General features: G+C 35.3%; 1 pseudogene; it reads left to right on the top strand.

The window, feature by feature from the left end:
• Positions 1 to 1101: 1101 nt before the first annotated feature.
• Positions 1102 to 17435, top strand: part of LOC136319516 (large ribosomal subunit protein eL30 pseudogene) — a 56767-nt pseudogene continuing 40433 nt past the window's right edge.

Raw genomic sequence — 17435 nt, 5'->3', positions numbered from 1 at the left:
TTAAAAAACAATATATAAAATCATTATAGAAAATAAATAAAATAGTAAGAAATACATCATGATATTAGTACTCAAAAATAATTATTTGTAGACTTATATGTAAATAAATTTTCTTTTGCACTTAAAATTATAAATATTTATTAGCATGGAAGATGAGTCACTATTTCAGGGATGGACATAGTTGCTTCTATGAAATGTTTTATAACGTATTAAGAGAGTTTAAAAGAGTATGATACAGGTTGTATGTTGTTTTAGTTCTACCAATGAAATTGAATATTTCTTTTACTGTAATTTTTTCCTCTGCAAACTGAGGAGTGTATGTATATTATTTATACTAGAGTTACTATTACAAAACATATTTTTAATTTATAATTTTCCATGCCAATATACCATATAACTTCATTTTTAATGCCTGTGTAGAATTCATTATCACCGTGTCTTTTTAAAAGCCATTTTTTTATGAAAGAGTTCTAAGTAAAATCACAGATTACAATGGCACAGCAGTTTAGAAACTGAAAGTGACTGAAAATGTGTCCATGTTCTCTTTAAATACAATTCAACAAGGCCAAAGATTGGTCTTGTATTGACCATACTCTGCATTCCAAATATAACCTGCCAGAATTCTATTTAAATAGCATCCTATTTAACCTTTTGAAATACAGGATTTGGTTTTTAATGGGAAGGTGGCGTTTCATCATAAAATGAAGCCAAATGTACTTTGACATATTTATTGCCTACTATAGCAAGCTTTTATTTGTGTTTTATGGGTTGTTTATAATAAAGATATAAATTCACCCTAATATTTTTTTAAGATGGAAGAAATTCAAGGAAAAAAATGCTTTAGTTTAGGTTTAATAATAAAGTGAAGCACATGGCTTAGAATAAATGTTCTATCCATTTCTAGATATAAATGCTATGTCATTAAAATTTACAAAGCTGAAATCACAAACCTTCGTAGTCAAAGGAAAGCTAATGGATAAAAACAATAAATGAAGTGTGTAAATTTAATAGGACACTTCACATCATGCTGCAAATGTTTATTTGAAGGTCAGTGTCTTGACAGATCGAAGGTAGGTGCCTAAGTTTTTGTCTTTGTACGGGATGAATAGACAGTCAGGGGTGATCAGTAAGCATAAGTTGCAAGATGAGGATGGAAGAAAGGAAAAGGAGAAAGAGAGTGGGAAACAGAGAAGTAGGAAAACAAAGGGAAACCCAGGAGAAGTAACAGAAAGAGAAAGAACAAAACTAAAATAAAGACATGATAACTATGTGATATGTTAGAGGTGTAGCTAATGCTTCAATGGCTATCATATAAATGTATCAATGGCAACATATAAATGTATCAAATCAATATGGTGTACATTTTAAATTTACACATGTTGTATATAAAATATATTTCAATAAAAATATTATGTAAGTGAAAAATTAGGTATAGTATTAATGACTAGCAAAATGATCCCAGATAAGTTAAAAGTGTCCTGTTGAAAAATATTTTTTAAAAAACATTCAAGAAAGACCTAACAAGAAACTTGAATAAATTTGATGATTTTATTATTAAAATCTGTTTTCCAGAACTTACCCCAACAAAAGTGATAAAGCAAAAGGTGGAAAAATATATTTGCCAAGTAACTATGATTATATTTATACTGTTCTATATAGTAACCATTTCATTTCTTTTGCCAGACATGAGACAAGAATGATTTTACTTGGCTACTGCCAGCTCAGAACTTGTGTGGTCATTGATTTTCTTTGATCAATGAAATCTGAATCAAAGTGACATGTGCAACAATGTTACTTCTGGGTCAGAGCTTTAAAAGCCAATTCTCCATTTGTTTCCTTTCTTTTTTCTTTGCCCTGCAGTACAGATATGTCCTGAACAGAGAGCAGTTCCAGGCAGTGGATCTCAGGAGTGACTGAAACAAAGAAGCTAACTCACCATGAATCTACATCATGAATTTTATATAAACATGTTTATTTTTGGTTTTATTTTTTTCTACTACAACATAACTTAATCATATGTTAGATCTTGCTTTAACCTTATTTAATTAACTCTTATTAGATTACAAACTATAAAAAGAACACACAAAGATTTTTTAAAAACCCAATAAGTTATTAGAAAAATTGGAACTGGTATGAATAAGCTATTCACAGAAGAGAAATACCAATTGTGCTTATAATTGAAAATACAAGAATTCTAATGATTCCCTTTTAGACATCATTTAATTTTGCTGCCCATTGCCCAAAACGCTACACATGTTAAAGACTAAATTGTAAGACATTATGGGAATGACTCGCACGCATTGTAGTGACCTCCATTTTGAAGCCCAGTATGGTCTTGGAGCTGTTCCCTTCTTTATTTCACATAGGATCATTTTGTCTTGGTCTTGGCTTGCTCAGGGTGGAATAATAAATAACATAGACTATGTGTACTAAACAATAGAAATTGATTTCTCAGTGTTTTGGAGGCTAAAGAGTCCAAGGAGTCAGCATGGTCAGATTCTGGTGACAACCTACTTCCTGGCCTGCTAATTATCAGAGAGATCAAGTTCTTTGGTGTCTTTTCTAAAACACACACTAATTCTATCATGAGGACCTCATCTTCATGAGCTGGTCTGAGCTTTATTTGCTCCCAAAGGCCCCATGTCCAAAAACCATCACAGTGAGGATTGGGGTTTCAACCTGTGAGGGGAGCATAATTGAAACCACTGCGGTCACTGGCCTCATGCACATGGGGCACTTGCCCGTGAAGACACTCACACTGAGCCAGAGCAGCTCACTCACCTTGGCCAACTTTTCAACCTGCATGGTCTACTAATTCTCTTCAATTGCTGACACAAACTCTTATTCACCACCTCTCAGAGATGATGGCCATAGATCAAACAGATAATTTAGGTCAGTACCTAACACAGTGCAGACACATACTTCCCTAAATACCATCAATCCCTGCTCTTCTGGTCCACACTGAGAAGCCATTATTTTTATTGTTGACTCAGATATACTTTCTAACTTGTATTTATTTATTTATTATTTATTTATTTATTTTGCGACAGAGACAGAGAGAGCAACAGAAAGAAGGACAGATGGGACAGACAGGAAGGGAGAGAGATGAGAAGCATCGATTTTTCATTGTGGCACTTTAGTTGTTCATTGTTTTCTCATATGTGCCTTGACTGGGGGGTTCTAGCAGATCAAGTGACCCCTTGCTCAAGCCAGTGACCTTGGGCTCAAGTCATCGATCTTGGGGTCATGTCTATGATCCCATGCTCAAACCAGTCACCCTGCACTCAAACTGGTGAGCCTGTGCTTAAGCTGGATGAGCCTGCACTCAAGCCAGTGACCTTAGGGTTTTGAACCTGGGTTCTCTGTGTCCCAGTCCACTGAATCACCTCCTTGTCAGGCCCAACTTGCATTTATTTGAGGCTAAGATGTATCACCTCATAGAGTGTCAGATAATCTGGTACCTAATTCTCATTAAATTCTTAATTTTGTCAGATATTAGTAGCTTATTTGTTCAATATTCTCCCCATCTGAGAGTGAGTAAAAACAATGCATTTTGAACAACACTGAATGGGAAGACAGCACTACCTCTATTGTACTTCTGTTCATAAAGGTTTTGACTTTATTATTTGATTTGAACCCCCTGGGTTTTATCTTATTGCCAGATCTTGGCCTGTGCTCTACAAATTGGAGTATAATTTGGTAGTGGAGAGCCTCAGGCTATTATGCTTTGTTATTTAGTAGCTTAGAAGATCTAAAGTGCCCAGAACATGGGCTCTGTAACTGCTAACTCCCTTCTCTGTTACAAAACATCATGCCGACATTCTCCCTACATGGGCTTCTGATTGTGTTTGACCTTTCTCCTCTAGCTGATCAAATAACATGAATCACACAGCCTCAGACCCAGTACTTTAATAGGAATTTTTATCACAAGTATGACCTCTTCTTGTGAGGGGAGTGCGAGTTTTTCTTTTCCTTATGCCTCATACTGAGTTGTGAAGACTGTCTAATGTCAGTAGGTAAATCAGACTAAAGGCTGACATTTTTTTAAACCGTTAATTTACAAAAGAACAAGAGTTCACTTTGTCATATATTCTGTAGAATATTTGTTTTACACTGTAGATTTTTATGAGTCCCAGAAATTATTGTCACCCTTAAACCATACTACAAGATAAGCATGTTCCTGTTGAGGATCCACTAGACACTGCATAAAGACTTCTTAAAATATTTAGAGACAGCTAACTTAATATTTAGAAAACAACTACTTGGAACTAACTTGCCTATGTACAGATGGTGTGTTTTGAAGAGATTGGTTTACTTTATTTTAATTCTGCAGGCAATGAACAATAATGACAACAGATAATGTTTGTGAGGACTGACAATATGCTATTGTGTATGTATTACCATATTTAATCCCATGCAATAGGTACAATTATTTCTTACATTCTACAGCTATGGGAAATGATGCTTATAATTTAAGGAAATTATCAATATTGGATGGTTAGTAAAAGGTGGAATGGGGATTTAAGTGCTTATATTCTGACTGTGGAGACCAACCTCTTAATCACTTCTCTTTATTACCTATCAGTGGACCCATGTAGGGTAAAATGTTAAACATGAAAATTCCTGATTACTGTTCTTAAACATTTGGGTGAATTTGATAATCTATAGTTTTAAAAGTTTATGATGTCATTCTGCCAACTGCAAGGTTTTAAAGCTCTGATTTATGAGATTTAAACTGTTCAATTGCAGTTTCCTGATGGGCATGAGTTTCCAGGTTTGAAAGCTCAGTCTCCTTAAAGTTTATTATTTTTCACCATTCTCACTTGTCATATTTTAATATTATAAATCCATGTCATATATTACATGAAACAGCTAGTTTCAAGCTTTGACAAAAAATATTGTTTTAAAAGCTGGTGAAATATTTATGTTAGTGACACATTCATTATCCAAAGGTCACAGCTCCAACGGGGGAGGAGTTAATCTGGGGACCTTTAGCAGAAATAGCGTTTTCTCTCTCATTAATGGAGGCAGGATTGTCACTGTCAGGACAGTAAAAGTGCTCTGGTGTTCTGTGACTCTCAGGGTGGCTGCAGATGCCAAAACAAACATTTGCTCACAAATTAAAGCACTTTCTCAAAACCAATCTGACTCTGGAAATACACAAGCAAAGGGAAGTTTACAAGACAAGATTGAGAATATTATTAAGGTTTATTAGAAATCAAAAAACACAGTGGTGGCAGAGCCGGCATTGGGGAAGGGGGGGGGTCAATACTAAGTCCTGAACTTACTACAGGGGTTAGTGGAGGGAACGGAAGTGGCACTGTGATTCCGTGATGATTACTTTCTGAATCTATTCTCTGATGACAAACTTATTCTCACATTTCTCAATTTCTAAAGTTGAAACACATAAAAATTATAAAAATTGCATTCCCTTCATTCATTGTATATTTATTTAATTGAAACACTTTTGAAGGTAAAACTAAATGATTTGGGGACCAGGTTGTTCAAATAACAGGAAACCCTAAGAGATAACTTGAACAAAAGAATGAAAAAATACCACCACTTACAATATATTTCAAAAACTGGGCCTTGGCCGGTTTGGCTCAGTGGTAGAGCATTGGCCTGGTGTGCGGGAGTCCCGGGTTTGATTCCCAGCCAGGACACACAGGAGAAGCACCCATCTGCTTCTCCACCCCTCCTCTTCTTCTTCCTCTCTGTCTCTCTCTTCCCCTCCTGCAGCCAAGGCTCCATTAGAGCAAAGTTGGCCCAGGCGCTGAGGATGGCTCTGTGGCCTCTGCCTCAGGTGCTAGAGTGGCTCTGGTTGCAACAGAGCGACGCCCCGGATGGGCAGAGCATCGCCCCCTGGTGGGCATGCCGGGTGAATCCCAGTCGGGTGCATGTGGAAGTCTGTCTGACTGACTCCCCGTTTCCAACTTCAGAAAAATACAAAACAAACAAACAAACAGAAAAACCTGACACATAGTAGGGACTGAAAATGTTTCAGAATAACTGAATGTTTTGAAACAATAGTTTTTCTAAATTCCACTTCCATCACTGCCCATTTTTTCTTTCCAAATACACTTTTCTGTATTTTAAAGATATTCCTTATAGAAAATTTGATTAGATATGAGGAACTTTAGATTGTATAATGTGGTCAGGTTTCTAAATCTCTTAATCAAAAGCTCTAGGTGATGTTTTAGCTCCTATCATGGTAATGATATATTTTTGTGGATAGCCTGTAGCTAAGTCAATTGTTAATATCTGGGTAGTTAAGAAAATATTTTGATTATTTAGACCTAGGACCTTTTACTATTTCTTTTGTGTAAGTTTCAGGTGCTTACAACTTCTTGACTGATGAGTTGTTTCTTAATCCATTTAAAATCTTCTACAAGTACCTTGTTTTATTCCTTTTGTGTCTTAGAAAAATTAAATGTTATTGCCTTCTTTATTCATCTTTAAAACAACAAATATTATGAAACCCTACTCTATGCATCACTTTTGCTATTCACAGGAAACAGCCAGAAAAATGTAGTTACTACCTGTGAGTATTATAATTATAATAATAGTCTCTCAATGATATTTATCTCTAATTTCCATAACCTGTGAATATGTTGCCTTAATGACAAAAGGGACTTTGCAGATGTTATCAATGTTATAGACCTCTAAATGTGAGATGCAAAGATCTTACTAGATTCTCTATTTGGGGCCAATGTATGCATTTGAGGCTTCAAAACAGAAGGCTCTTTTAAGGTTGTGCTTAAAGAAAGGAACTGGCAGAAATGAGAGAGGAAAATATGCAAAGCCATTATAAGTTGTGTTATTGGGACTTGTTGCGGGAAATAGAAACTCAATTCCACCAAAAACTTCCCAAAACAGCTGAGTTACGGACACTATAAATTGTGTTTGAAAGATGAAGGTTGAAACACTTACCTCTCAGTTCCAGCATCTCACCGAGGGCTATTTCTGGAGGTCATAACTTACCTGCTTCTAAGTTTGCTTGAATGAGGTTGAAATGGACTCCAGCTCTAAGAGAGAAGGCCCTGAAGCCAGGAGCAAAATATTGGCCATGGGAGGGGAGGGGGAGGAATCCTGCAAAGACCTGTGGGCTAAAGTGCTGACAGAAAATGAGGAGCAGCATTAAGGTCCAGGGTGTCTGCTATAGAAGGGCCATAACTGAGTGGACTCAGGCTATTTACATGTTCCTGGTAAAATAGATGTTGGACAGAAGTCAAAAATATAATTTTTGGCTGCTCATTTATTTAGTGAGTGCAGAATATACACACTGTAAGGGCAAATACATACTAAAATCAAGAGGCTAATTTTCTCTCCCTTTTCTTAGAGCATTCACTTTAGAAAATGTATAGGCCCTGGCCGGTTGGCTCAGCGGTAGAGCGTCGGCCTAGTGTGCGGAGGACCCGGGTTCGATTCCCGGCCAGGGCACACAGGAGAAGCGCCCATTTGCTTCTCCACCCCTCCGCCGTGCCTTCCTCTCTGTCTCTCTCTTCCCCTCCCACAGCCAAGGCTCCATTGGAGCAAAGATGGCCTGGGCGCTGGGGATGGCTCTGTGGCCTCTGCCTCAGGCGCTAGAGTGGCTCTGGTCGCAACATGGCGACGCCCAGGATGGGCAGAGCATCGCTCCCTGGTGGGCAGATCGTCGCCCCATGGTGGGCGTGCCGGGTGGATCCCGGTCGGGCGCATGCGAGAGTCTGTCTGTCTCTCCCTGTTTCCAGCTTCAGAAAAATGCAAAAAAAAAAAAAAATTGTATAATTATGAGTTGTCTTTTTGTCTCTTTAAGACATAAGCAAACATTTTTAAAGGCTAAATAAGCCTCCTGCCAGTGTAAAGACCTAGGAATGTCTTTCTCAAACACCTGGGAACCCTCTAATTGAAATGTAAATATCAAGGAAAGTAGTGCCCATATCTTCCAACTTCTGCAGGAGGATACAAACCCAACTTCTGCAGAGCACCATGGTCTAAGTTGTAGAAATATCTCTTGTTGTAGAGCTAAGAGAGGTTTATTTTGTCCCTTGGATAAAGTCAATTAACTAAAACCTACTTTCCTAGCCTCTTTTAAACTAGGGCTAAGTTATCTAACCTCATGATATAAATAATTCTGTTCTGTGCAGTTTTAGGGAAATATTTATGATTAGTTCCTCCAATACATCCTAGAAGAGAAAGAAAACATAAACTTTGTTTTCCATATTGCTTGTTTGTTGATTTCTTTTCTCCCACTTTAAGTTTTTTATCTATAAGGAAGAAAAGTAATTGTATCATCTCCTCACTTCAGTATCTTTATCCAAAAATTATTTGCTTCCTTTAACTTTATGCAAGAAACTGACACTATAACATGTATTCTCCCATTTTTAAGTATCTGAACAGCAAGCTTTTAGAAACATGATAAGAAAGACAAACATCATATTATCTCACTTATATGTGAAATCTAATGAACAAAGTGAACTGAGGAACAGAATAGAGTCAGAGGCAGAGTCACAGGGAGCAGAGGGACTGCTGTCAGAGGGAAGGGAGATGAGGGGTTGGGATCAGAGAAGGTGAAGGGATTAGTGAAACTATATATACATAACACCGAGATACAGATAACAGAACAGCAAATCCCAGAGGGAAGTGGGCTGGGAGTTGGGGAGGGCAAAGTCATGTAAATAGGGACACTGGGGTGTGTGTGAGGGAGTTATATTCAGTGGGGCACTTGGATCCATGTAAGTACAATAAATTAAAATTAATAAAAAATTTTAAAACTTAAATTTAAAAAATAAAAAAGGAATAAAGCAGACATAATTGACATAATTTTTAAAAATAAAAATGTTGCCTGATCAAGTGGTGGTGCAGTGGTGGGAGTGTCAACCTGGGATGCTGAGAACCCAGGCTAAAACCCTGTGGTCACTGGCTTGGGCAAGGGCTCACCAGTTGAACGCAGATTCGCTGGCTTGAGCATGGGGTCATAGACGTAACTCCATCATTGCCGGCTTAAGTACAAGGTTGCTGGCTTGAGCACGGGGTCACTGGACCAGCTGGAGCCTCCCAGTCAAGGCACATATAAGAAAGTAATAAATAAAGAGCTAAAGTGCCACAATTACAAGTTGCTGCTTTTCATCTTTCTCCCTTCCTGTCTGTATATCCCTGTCTCCACTTCTTTCTCTCTCTCTCTCTCTCTCTCTCTCTCTCTTGCTAGGAAAAAATGAAATAAAAATGTTGAGTTAATATCTTTCAAAATCATGCAAATTAATTCTATCTTCCATATTTTAGAGCTTTTTAGAATATTTATGAAGATAATGTAATGTCCTAAGTAGAGTATACCTATTCATATACTTGGTATATTCAGGACTCAAAGAGTGAAATGTAAAGGCATATTTTGGAGTAATAATCACTGATCATTGAAGCTTCTAACAGTTCTCTGTAGAGACTCATTCCTCCCAGAGTATCTCTCGAGTCAAAGAAGATGATGAAAAATCACTTTAGTAGAGCTTTCACAGTCAACCAATGATAAATTATATTGCAATGACATTTTCTTTGAGTTAAAATTTTTTTTATAATCATGTATTGTTTATTGCCATAAAAGAAATTACCCCATTTAGTTGTTCAAAACAACAAATATGTATTTCATAGTTTTATAAAAGTCACGAAAAATGAAATTAATTAGGTTGGTGGTTCTGACTCAAAGCCCTCGTGAGTCAAAGGTACAATTTCTCAGTTCAGGTTGCATACTCTGAAGGCTTGAGTCTTGCTGGAGAGTCTACTTGCAAGAATCCAGGAGTTGATGCTCACTGTGACCTAGGAGGCCTCTGCTCTTTGCAAGTGCTTCTCTTCGTTTAGACATTCTTTTCTCCACAGGGCATCGCTAATAATATGCACTGGGATGCCTCACGTGATGGCTGGGCTCAGAGACAATGATTGGAGAGAAAGGAGGGAGGCAGAGGGAGAGGGCAGGAGCTATGGACAGAGGAAGGGGGGGCGGGAGTAGAAAGGAAGAGGGGAAAGAAGGAAGAAGAGAAAGGAAGAAGGAAAAGGAGAAAGTACTTCAACCTGTGAGGAGGAAGAGAATGCATGCAAGGCTAAATTTCTAGTTATTTATAATCTTACTTTGGAAGTTACCTTTCAATCCATCTGTGGTATTTTCTTTTAGAATTGAGTCACTTAGCTCATCTCAAACTCAAAGGGAGGAGTGTTAATTTTCACTACTTGATGTGAGGAATACCACAGAATTTATGAACATATATTTAATATCACCACAGATCATTAAACTATCTTACACCCATTTTAAACTAAAATAATAACTACTTTTTAGTTAAACTGAATTTTCAGTTAAGCAGAATCATTTCAGAGCTGTGGAACAAACCAGGAGTTTATTGCTAAAGCCACACACACACACACACGCACACACACAGTGTGTACACCCACACATAACAGACACATAACCATAATGCATACAGTTTGATAAGAGGAAAAATGCTTGACTTTCAAAAAGTCTCATTCATTAAAAAGAAAATTGCCTTTGTGTTCATTTTAGCTGCAACCTTTAAGCAATCAATGACTATATATTTGTTGTAATCGTTCTTTAAAATTAGAATTATTGAAAAGCTTTATGATCACTGATGAATGAAAGAGCACTATTGACTTGTGACTGGGAGAGATGATCTCAGGCAATGGTCAGGTGTTGTTCTAGAAGAAATCACTTCAGTCTGCAGCTCTCTGACACTATTGAAGTGGATCAATTTTAAATAAATTAATCATGTTTTTAAATCTAGTCATATATTACTTTATAATACTTTATTTAGATAATGGTTTAATTCTAAGAGACTGCTGTATAAAAAAATAAATTAAGAGACTATAACAGCACAAATGTCCAAAATTGTAAAGGTGTGCATTTTTCTATATCACTACGAGTTTTGCTTTTTATATTATATATTGATGGGGTTTTGTTTGTTTGTTTGGTTCCCTCATCAAGTTAATCATATAGTTGTGTGTATGTAAATGTGAAAAAAAAAACCATTCCCCTTAAGTAGTTATTGAACAGACTCTTTCTTTTCACTGATGATAGTCAGGATGGATAGGAAAGTAAGTTCAAACTTTCAGGCTATTGGATTAATATTTCCAGTAATTATAGCAATTTTTTTTAACAGTCATAACCTAAATTATTAACTGTAGCTTGAATACTGAGTGTCATGGAGATGATAACTACTCGGAAACCAGACGGAGTGCACCGAGGGTCCTAGGGGAGGCTGTCTCTCCATCCTCTATACAGGTTTCATGAGAACGCCGACCCCCAGTCCCTAAGGGTATCTATTGATCACACAAATTGAAGCAAGAACAAGAATGAGAAAGTCAGGAAAGGAAATTTATTTAGAGCAGACAAATGGCAAGGGAAATAGCTCACTTTTGAAATACTTACCCTGCCTATTGATGGATCAGAATTGCTAATTCTGTTTCTATTGTGTGCTATGTTCAGTACTTTTGTCTGTGTGCAGTACTCTTGTCAATGACCTTTGGCTCAGGTCACTGAACTGTGTCTCTGTTCCATGTTCTTATTCAGGGCCTCTAAAACTGAGTACATTCCCCTATATAACGATAATAAAACAACTTAGAAAAGTGATGACTATTACTTTTAAATCTGAAAATTTTTAAAATAATAAAAAGAAACAGATTGTGCATTGAGGAGAGATCATCATCTTTAAACACTTACTCTTCATTTCCTAAATATTTTTGTCTAAGCATTATGCTCTTCCGCTAATGTTGCTTCTCAGTCTTATTATTCCCTGAGAACAATTTTCATTTGAACATGATAAGCAACCAAACCTAATCTGAGCTGAATACCTCCACATGGTCATACCCTCTGCTTATTACTGAGTTTTTCTCTCGAGGCAGTCCAAAGTCCAATTCCTTGCTGTCTATTACATTCTACTGGTACTTCTCTCTTTGACTACCTATTTTCAGTCTCTAGCACTATCTCCTCCTCTTCTTACAACTATTAATGAAATTTAAATTTTTTATGCATTTAATCTTATGTCTTCTTATGCTAAACTTTCTTACTAGGAGAATGCATTCTTTCCAATGGTTTTAAATCCCATTTATATTCAGATACTCCAAAATGTGTATCTCCAGGCCGTATCTATCTTAAAAACTCCAGCTTACTTTATTTAACCACCTACATCCCCATATGCTCATGAGTATCTTACCTTGTAGATGAGAATATGGCTCTTTTGTAACTTCATTTTTTTTTCCAGAAAACATTTTTGATACCTCTCTATTGTTATTCTGATTACAATATATTGAACAATATAGTATCATGACCTCAGCCTCAAGTGCTGAAAAGAGTTCGATTGCTGAGGAACAAAGTAACACCCAAGATGGGCAGAGTATCACCCCCTAGTGAGCTTGCCAGGTGGATCCCAGTCAGAGCACATGTGGGAGTCTGTCTCTGCCACCCCTCCACTCACTGAATTTTTTTAAAAAATTAAATGACTATATTACACTTGTGTCATACTTTTTAATCGTTTCCTAATGCACTCACTATATTATGATTATTTTAATTCAAAATTAACTTTCTATAATTTTTTTCTAAATTTTATTCAAATATAAGTAAGACATACTTATTTTCTCTTATATCCCTTTATTTTGTAATTTTATAGTAACTAATCCCTGGAGAAGAAAGGGAAAATATGGGAGCAGTGAATGTTTCTTAATGTTTTAAAAATGATATCTATTTAGTTTCTCAAAAGGTAAAAACAAGAATTTTAATCTTTACTGAGTAACAACAGAATAACTGATGCCAATAATATTTTCTTCAGGCTATAACTTTAGCCTGAATACCATTGCTGTTTTTTGTTTCAAAAATACTATTTTAGATTTAAAGATTCTGTTTAATATCTTTATCAAACAAATAATCCAATAGAACAACATAATTAAATAGAAATCATGAGGTACTTCTAAAATTTAAATTACATATTATTCAAATTTAAGGAGAACATCTGAACTTAAAATTTTATTATGTGTTTCTGTTATTTATGTTATATCTCTTCATGTTCTCAATGATTTCAGGAATGTGTTCTTACCTGTGCATCTTCTTGTACATTAAAGCATCACTGTGTGATTGCAAATGGTTCTTTTTATGAGAAGCTGAATTAGAGAAAGTGCATCTGCCTGGCCAGGCAGTGGTGCAGCAGATAGAGTGTCAGTCTGGGATGTTTAAGACTCCGTTTCAAAACCCTGAAGTCACCGATTGGAGCTCTGACTCACTAGTTTAAGCATCGGGTCACAGCTTAAACGTCGGATCCCCATGGTCAGTAGTTAGAGCCCAAGGTCACCAGCTTGAATCCAAGGTTGCTGGTTCAGCTGGAGTCAGTCAAAGCACATATGAGAAAGCAATCTATGAGCAACTAAGGTAACTTAACAAGTTGATGTTTCTCATTTCTCTCCATTTCTTTCTGTCTCTCTCTGTCCCTCTCTCTTGCTAAACAAACAAAAAAATAGAAAAGAAAAATTGCATTTATTATGAGTATCTCACATCTGTGCCGGATCACATAGTTTAGCAGTAGTCTCAAATGTCCTTGCTTTATTCTTATTTATCTAGGAACTAAAAATTTAGATAAAATTCAACTAACTAATTTACATATTTAAAGTAATGAAATTTATTTAGAAATAAAATAAGTTTAGAGATGGAAGATAATGTAGAAAATAACTTAATAATTTTATATTTATACATTTAATGGAAAAATAATATTTTGAATAACATTACTAATAAAAGAACTTTGTTTTGAACTTCATATTCTGAGAAAAAAAAACTTTTAGACTATCTTTAGCAATAGCTAACAGAATAAGATTTATAAACCGCACTAAGTCATTTTTCACGTCAATGTCACTTCAGAATGAATTGAGGATTGCTTAAACATAATTTACTTTGAGTCTCTTCTGATCATATTTATAGTTTTATGGAGAGACATGCTCAATGCAATAAAATTACATGGTATAAGAAATATACCAAGATTAAAATAAGACTCTACTATAAATGCTCTGATATTCTAGATACTCTATCAAATTGTGCTAGGCTAAGAATTTTAAACAAAACAAATTTTAAAACAAAACATTTTATTTAATAAAGTACTTGATCCCAGTAGTAAATCTGCCAATATGAATCTTCACATTTTATTTTTGCATTTTCTAAAGCACATCTGCTAGAGTAATTAGATAGAGACTCCTGCATGCAATCTGATATTAGATTAAAAGTTAAACTACAATGACAGTATGAATATACAGAAGAATGAATTGATTTTAATATTTCTTAGTCTTCCTTTTTCTCCTTGTACAAATCTGTTACTAAACTGACACTTCTGAAGAAAATCATAGTTCCTTACAATTTGGGGGAGGTATTTCCTGGGAGTTTGGACCTTCTTTTTTGGAACAGTTCTAGTACCAGAATAGTGCCTGGTGAGTACAAAAAAAAAATTGTTACATCTGTATGTTAGTAAATACAAAACCATACCATTGTTACAAATCATAGTGAAGAAATATAATCCGTTACAAGTGATAAAAATGATAGGACATTTTTTGTCCCTACTACATGTCTGGCACTGTACTAAATGTTTTAGATATATTATTTAATTATATCTTTATTACTTAGCAACTTGATAATGAGTTATTATTCTTCATGTGATAAAGATAAGAATATAAACCCTTAAAAAAGTTTAACAACTGTGATCTGGTCTTTAATAATGAGCAGAAATCAGCTTGATCACAAATAAATCTAGTTTCAAAGTCTGTGTTTTTACAATGCAACATGTAAAAGCCATCTGGCCAACTTTACTATCTAGCCATGGCTTCAATTCCAGAAATGAATATGTGGGCTGAATTTATAATACAATTAAAGGAACCGAAATATCCAAGAGCAATCTCCTGAAATCTTTTGATTAAAATGTATAAAGAGGTACTTTTGCTATGTATAAAATGAATGTATTATCCATCAAATTTTACTGGTGCTTATGCACATTTTATATTACAAAACATATATATTAGTTTTCTTCTTTTAAGCCAAATCTTTAAAGTCTTCTTAAGCATGAAGTTAAAGTTACCTAGAATAATACATCAAGGTAGAAATATAATTTTCTATAATGATAATTATTTTTCTGTAGTTTGACCTCTTCTCATGTTACATCTACCCTACTGTGCTAAGACACCCAATCGTTTTCAGGTGAATATTTGGAATGCAGTGGAGTGCCACATGCCACGCTTCCGGTTGCTCTGCTCCTTCCCATCCTTTCCCGTTGAATGAGAATTCTAATCAGGTTTGGTTCAGCATTTTATCTTTGAAAGTTTTGGCTTAGATATTAGTTTACTTGCCATTTTTTGGGGCAGTGAATCAGAAAGAGATTTGAGATTTTATCTTAAAATAATCTAATTTTTTAAAATGAAGCACAATCAAATTTTATGAACTAAAATAAAGATAGCATATGATTAAAAATATATCTGATTTTTTTTCGTGGATAATTTGCTCTTTGCAGAAGCCAGTGGTGAAATCAAAATACTATGTAATAGATTTGATATATTAGATATATACAAGTTATTGATGCTTAAAATAATTAACTAGGTCATACCATGGATCAGTCAATAGAAATCTATTAAAACTTCTAAGCATTCTCCATTAATCATAGTTCAAAATATATTTAGTATATTTGTACATTATATTAGGACATAAAGCTACTCACACAGTGAAAAATTATGTTTAATTCAAATATTTTATCAATATATGTGTATTTATATTTTGTAATTATTATGAGTATGTATGAAAATTTGTATACTGCTTTGTATAGTTTTAAACATTAATATTGTGACAAAATGTAACTATGCAATGCTTCAATCTTGTATGTTTGATCAATGATAGGGATAATATAACTGGGGAACAAAATTTTTGTTGCATCCACAAAAACACTTGTTCTTACCTAATTCGAGTGTGCTATCTCAAATCTGACATTAGTTTTTCTGTGTAAGCAACAGTTTTTTTGCAATTCAAGATTTTAGGTTTTTTATCTTATTGTAAAATTTTCAACATTTAATTTAACATAATGAAGTAGAATGTCTTCTTGGGCATCATCTTTGTGAAAATTTAATACTTTATATAATGCAGTAAATTCACTAATACACTAAAATATATGATTGCATCAGAATTGGTCTACAACTTTGAAATAGAATATATTTAAACACTTATTTTAATCATAAAACTTGTGCAAAACTTATGTAAATTCTATTCAGGAAAAAATTTGCATTTGTAGCTCTTCTGTTTTTGTACTTGTTGAGGACAATCTCGTTTGATGCTCCAGCAGTAGTCTGCTCATCACTAACAGCTCCAAGACTTTCAGGAAACTTATAAGGTGACTGTTTAGGAAGTGAATCTTAACACTCATGTTACGTCCAATGTCTCGAAAAGCCAAAAGCATCCTTTAAACAGAAGTTCATAGTTTTCTGCTATTTTGTTGCCAGAGAAGTTCTTTGTAACTGCCACAAAGGACTGCCATGCTGCTTTCTCCTCCTTATTCATCTTCCTGGCAAATTCTTCATCATGTATGAGGAATCGAATTTGAAGTCCATTAAATGCACCTGATTTTATCTTCTCGAAAGACAAGGCAGGAGAATCAGAAATAATTTGTTGAAAGCATTCACTTTCTCTATTCAAAGCCTGAACAAACTGCTTCATTAAGCCAAATCTGATGTGAAGTGGGGGGAAAATGATCCTGTCTTGATTAACTACAGGTTCATTCACGATATTTTGCATCCCTACTTCCAGAGCTGCAGGTTTCGGCCACTCCTTCTGTGTCCAGTGTCCTTCTCCCCAGCTCAGCTGTCCCACAAACACAGAAAGCAAGGATACTTCTTGAAACCTCTCTGTTGTGCTAGCAGGAAATTTAAGATCCACACAAATGATCCAGTTATGTTCCCCATACTTCAGAAAGTCAAGGACAATTTTCATGTCATTATAATCTTCTCACAGATGAGTTGAATAACCAATTGGAACCACTGCATAAACATTAGCATTGTGTAGGAGAACACATTTCAGACTCTGTTTAGAGCTGTCAAGAAACAGCCGCCATTCTTTTGAACTGTAAGTGGTAACACCTAGCTGGCTGAGAAGACTACTGATACCATGACAGTAAACAAAGTGTTTGTCTTCGGAAAAAAAGTCCAGAAAAATTTTTTCATGCTTCCTGAAATGGAACAATTTAGCTGACTGGTGAAGTATATTCTTTTCTTAAAGCCTGGAGGCTAATAACTCAGCTGCTTTCTTTGATAGGCCCAAATCTTTTACTAAGTCATTCAATTCAGGTTGGCTAAACTGCTGAGGGGTTATTGACTGCTTGGCATCAGAAAAAAACCCTTCAGATTCTACAACCATTTCCTCATGCATCTTATCAAAATACACTTGATCACCATGCTCA

Source organism: Saccopteryx bilineata, chromosome 1 (genome assembly GCF_036850765.1).
Source record: "Saccopteryx bilineata isolate mSacBil1 chromosome 1, mSacBil1_pri_phased_curated, whole genome shotgun sequence".
Lineage (NCBI taxonomy): Eukaryota > Metazoa > Chordata > Mammalia > Chiroptera > Emballonuridae > Saccopteryx > Saccopteryx bilineata.
Note: the sequence above shows the minus strand (reverse complement) of the source record. Positions and strands in the feature narration are given on the sequence as shown.